Source organism: Haplochromis burtoni, unplaced genomic scaffold (genome assembly GCF_018398535.1).
Source record: "Haplochromis burtoni strain Fernald_Lab_line unplaced genomic scaffold, NCSU_Asbu1 Contig_2, whole genome shotgun sequence".
Lineage (NCBI taxonomy): Eukaryota > Metazoa > Chordata > Actinopteri > Cichliformes > Cichlidae > Haplochromis > Haplochromis burtoni.
The window spans coordinates 3,303,965-3,309,432 of record NW_024582363.1 but is presented as its reverse complement, the minus strand read 5'-3'; the positions used below and the strand labels follow the sequence as shown (position 1 = coordinate 3,309,432).

General features: G+C 38.7%; 1 long non-coding RNA gene across 1 annotated transcript; it reads right to left on the bottom strand.

The window, feature by feature from the left end:
- Positions 1 to 1,821: 1,821 nt before the first annotated feature.
- On the bottom strand, positions 1,822 to 3,925 carry LOC102303584. Its single transcript, XR_315244.3, has 3 exons — positions 3,368 to 3,925; positions 2,932 to 3,056; positions 1,822 to 2,837 (listed from the first exon to the last, which is right to left on the bottom strand). It is a non-coding gene; the product is annotated as an uncharacterized LOC102303584 (long non-coding RNA).
- Positions 3,926 to 5,468: the final 1,543 nt, after the last annotated feature.

The window sequence follows — 5,468 nt, the reverse complement described above, 5'->3', positions numbered from 1 at the left end:
CTGTTTCTCCATCACCTGCTCAGCTCTGATGATTCAGTAAGGACATCTCCTGGTTTCATCTTCATGTTTCCTCTCACCACATATCCAAACGGATATCATGACCAGCAGCTTTTACAGCCGTGGCTCCAGCAAACCTCAGCTGATACTAGAAAGTAATATTAAATACATTCTAACAACAGCTGATCACGCTTAAACGTGCTGCTGTTGTTTATCCGCTGGTCTCCTCTTTCTAGCGCAAAGTGGGCGATAAACAAACAAGAAAGACGGGACTTGCGGCAGAAAAGCCGATCAGCTGATCATTGATCAGTTTCATGTTTGAAGTAATAACAGGAGAGGGAGGGGGAGAGAATGAGAGAAGTAGATGCAACTGCGCAGCAAAGACAGAATAACTCCAGCTTTGTGTCTATTTTTTAATTCTAGCTGAAGTACGGGACAAATCGCTTCCTTTTCACCTCAATATGACAGATTCACTGAGCGCAGGGCAAGCTAGCGAGACAGAAGTTAAGCTCTCCTTGCAACATGGCAAATTGAACCTCTCCCACCCTCATTCAGATCTGGCGTTTGGAACTATTTTGGTTTTCATGTGACGTATGACCCTGAAGGTAAGCGCGTCATGGACAAAAGTAAAACAGTATGTTGGATGTGCCACGCAATGCTCAATTACATGGGTGGGAACTAGTGCGTTAGCGCAGTTAGCTTGTTAACGTGTTGACGCCGTCCAGCCCCACGCACGGGGCGATCCGCGGTAACTCGTTAACGGAGATTTGCCGCGTTATGGCGTTAATGTCATTTTAACGAGATTAACGCTGACAGCACTAGTGGGAACACAACGAATATGACTGCACATTTACGCCGACATCATCCTAGTGCAAAGACAAGTGGAAGCAGACAAAAACAACAAGCACGCATGCTACAAACTTTACCCGAGTCATTTAGACAGCCGTTAGCACATGATTCTCCTTATGGGGACCTGATATGTTTAATATGCTGCTGAGAGTATACCCCAGAAGAAGCGTATAGTATAGCTTTTATTTTGGAAAGAGCCATTTCTCTGTAATAAACTCTCTTTTCCAAAGATGAGTGATTTCTCAATCAGATAGATTTATTTTTTTTATTACTTTGTTGTTTCAGCAACATTAAATTTAAAAACTGTACTTTTGAGTTAAAATATATATTTATAATTTTAATAAATGACAAATTAAAAAGGCATGAACATTTTTTTATCGAAAAAATATCGAACCGTGACACCAAAGTATCGAACCGAACCGTGAATTTTGTGTATCGTCGCATCCCTAGTAGTTAAGTGTATGCAATAGTTGCTGCTGTTGTTGTACACTCTTAAAAATGCTGGGTTAAAAATGACCCAATCAGTAACCTAATGCTGGGTCAAATATGGATCGAGCCAACGCTGGGTTGTTTCAACTTAACAGGGTTGGGTTACTGGTTTGACCCAGCACACTGGGTTAGGATATCTATCAAAAAATTGGGTTAAATTGACCAATGTTTGAAGTTGAGGTTACCAAACATTGGGTCGAAAGTCAGAACCCATCACATGGGTTATATTACCATTAATATTTGGGTTAAGATTTCTACTTATTATAAAATTCAGCTAATGAAAACTAGATTCAAAACAGATTTTCTCAAAAAATCTTTTTATTGTCGTATGATACATAAAACATGGACAGCAAATTCATAAAAAATATATCAATGAAAGTAACATGCATGTAAAAAAAAAGTATATAATTCATTATATTATATCAATTATTTCAAATTAGTCTTTGGTTACATAACATGTACATGTTAATACACATAAAGACATGCTATGTAAAGCCAGCTCTGTTTATAGAACAAATTACATGTAAAAACTCTTAACTTAAAAAAACAACAACTAATGAATTGATGATTTTTTCAGTATTTAACATACATCAACACTTTGGAAAAGTGGCAAGAGGGAATCTCCCTCTCAGATCATTTCATGCACCTTTATGAGCAACATTTTACGCTTCCATCATAGCTAAATGAGCCCTCATTCATTTGATCATATTTAAGTCGTAGTTGTTTGGTTAATGTTAAGTTGTCTGTAATCCTGAAGCTGTGAGCTCCAACACTATGCCTGACATTTGCTCAGAGAGGACAAAACAACAACAAAGTAGACCAGTCTGTGGTTGTGAATGCTGGCAATTAATTGTTAGGAGATGGACTAAACCAAGATCAAGTATTATGTTTCATACACTTTACACTGTCACAAGGTTGTACAAACCTTTTTGCCAACTTCGCAATAGATTTAAACAAATGTTATTATTTATGCATCTATAATGTGCATATGACTGAAGATGCCACTTGAATGAGTGACATATAATGTGCATGCATCTTTTAAAGATATGGAAACTGAGTACACACAAACTGTATATTTATTTTTATAATCACAATGACACTCAGTATACTGATTGAAAAACCGCCCAATATTTAGGTTTTTTAATTGTTGTTGTGTGTATCCATTGAAGTCCTGTGCCATGGCAGTCCTTTAAACATGGAAGCTGATCTACTATTCATGATGCTAAAATTGCCTTTATTCCTGAAGTTAGGCTGAAAGCAAAAACAGTTGCAGGTAATTAAATTGGATAAGCAAAAACTTTACTTTTCTGTAGATTTCTTGTAAAATAAACAAGTACAAAGAGCAGAAGCTTTGGAAAAATAGAAGAAATCAAACATTTTTGACTGGTCCTCTTTGTTTTCATCACCCCAGCGCACACAATTTAGGAGCTGCCACTGGAGTCATTTTACTTGGGCCAGCACAGTGCAGTGTCCCAGGAGTGTCCTTCTTCTGACCAAGAAGCCTAAATGTAGCCACAGTGAAAATGCCACACAAACCAACACAAACAAAAAAAAACAACTTATAACTTATTTAGTTTATGTACAAGAAATACTCACTTTTCTCCATAGCGCTCTATTAAGTGTAAAATAAGTATTTGGACCCTCCATCCCTCATATATGGATATGGTGTTCCTCAAGACTGGCAACCAAAGATGTCCCCCTCATGTACCTCACGGATGTTCCTATGTTAAATAATTAAAGTTAAAACACTTTTAAGGTAATTTTAGAATAATTGAATCTACTTGTGATGGCTGCAGTTTCAGCCACACAGTGCTAATGTCTACCAAACATCAGAAGCTTAACCATAACATACACTTATATTTTTCTTTCTTTAAATGTAGGATTTAATTTACAGGCTAATAAAGAATTGGTTTTAGTTTAGAATGAATTTACTTATACAATTACATAATACTGTATTCTAAAATAAGTGCACACATTTTAGTTTTCACTGTTATGTATGTCTGATTTAATCTTTCTTTGTTTTCTGAGTTACCTCAGTGGCAGCTGCTCCCAGTCCCTTGGTGGATGAGCTGAAAGGTGGAAAAGGGGCGGAGCAAGCTTATGTGGAGACCTGCAAATTGGGTCATACCACTACTCGGGAGCATGGGGGGAAATCAAATTTGATATGTTAGTTTTACAGTTTTTCTCAGTCGCTCTGGTGCATTTCTCAGATCAGAATTGAAATTCTCATAACTATTAGTTCAACCTCCACAACACTCAGTAATTTGTGCACATCATAGTAGCAATTTCTCCTCTCTCTGAACAAACTGCAAATGATTTTGGACATGAATCAGTTGCTTCCATACATTTCCCTGCTGCTTTCTGACATTTCCATTTGCTTATGTCATGTCAGTCAAAAGTAATCATACCTATGGATGCTGAATAGTCGTTCCCAATAAAACTAATAGTCATACATCCATTGCTTGAGTCATCACACACAAAATTGTTGAACTAGTTATCACATGCCAAATATTGGCCATCTGTCAAGCAAATCCTATACCTTTCTGTATCATTTTTCCTGGAAATGTCTCCGAAATTGAACAATTGATCTCGGTGAATTACAGCTGTCACTCATGAGGAGGCGTGTGAAAGTTTAGTTGTAACCAATGACAAACAACTTGTTCACTGTCAATTATGGATGAATCCTGTGAATCCCCAATTGGCAAGCATATATAAACTGCGCAGGAGCTAGTGTGTACCATTTCTACACTTCTGTGACACAAAATGGAAGGTCAGCACCGTGGAAGAGGGGTGAGGATGCGGGGAGGAAGGGGAAGGGGAAGAGGGAGAAGAGGCAGATATAGGCGGATTCCTAATGAAATAAGGGCTACAATTGTGGACCATGTTGTCAATCACGGCCTCACCATGGAGGAGGCTGGTCGAAGGGTGCAACCCAATATTGGAAGAACTACTTCAGTTCAACATCACATTCCGTAGGGAAAACAGGTATGCAAACAGTAATACACTGTACTGTACTGTGCCATCTCAGACACATCACATGTTACTGTACTGTATTTGCAATTTCACAAAAAGTTCACTCTGCACCACATAGGATTGTAAGACAACCTCGCGGAGGCGGAAGAGGGCCCCTTTTTACCCCACAGCAAGAAGAAGCCATTTGTGCAATGGTCATTGCAAACAATGCAATAAAGCTGAGAGAAATACAAAGCGCTGTCATGAGAATTACACGGTATTTGGCAATATTGAATCTGTTCCAATTTCAACAATTGACAGAGTACTCAAGAAAAATGAAATCCACATGAGCAAATGGCCCTGCTAGCAGCCATGGATGCAGCATGTGACGACATCACAGCAGGGTCCTGCAGAGGATGGATTCGCCACTCCAGGAGATACTTTCCTCGCTGCATTGCGAGGGATAACATCTGTTGTGATGTAGATGAAAATATGTGGCCAGACAGACAGGAACGTCTGGATGTGCCAGAATGATTTACTGTACTGTTACATGTGCTGTTTATTGTTCACATTAGTGCACAGCTCTACCAAATGGGTGATTTTATGTTTACATGTATTCTACAGTGAACAAGTGACTGTAGCATATTTTTCTACATGTGTTTGTTCATACAAGTACGTGCTGTAGATTCTGCACATTTAGTACAAACACTTCTACACAATGGAAATGTGAAACGTACGTATTCAGTGTCTCAGTTACTCCCAAGACTCCCATAACATCTACAGTGACTTTACTGCACATTTCAGATGGCTGTACAGGTAGGCCATAGTGCTGTCGTCAGCATTTTCAGGTGTCACCAATTGTTTTTGCAATGGGAAACCTGAATAGGATACGTAATTACAACATTGTCAATATGTCGGTAGTACATGACACGTCGATAGTTTCGAAACTAGTGTCATGTAATTTGTGTACATAGATCTTCTTCAATTTGATGGTCATCTGCAAGTTTTGATTTGACACCTTGGAGCATATCGATTGACTCAATTTGCTAACTGAGATTATGGCTGTTATATCTTGAATGTGGTGTCTGAATGCAGTGGGGTCGTACAGCTGTCCGTCTATCTGGCATCGAAGGTACTGAGGTTTTTTGCAGTACTTGCATACTTAAGTTGTTATGTGGGAA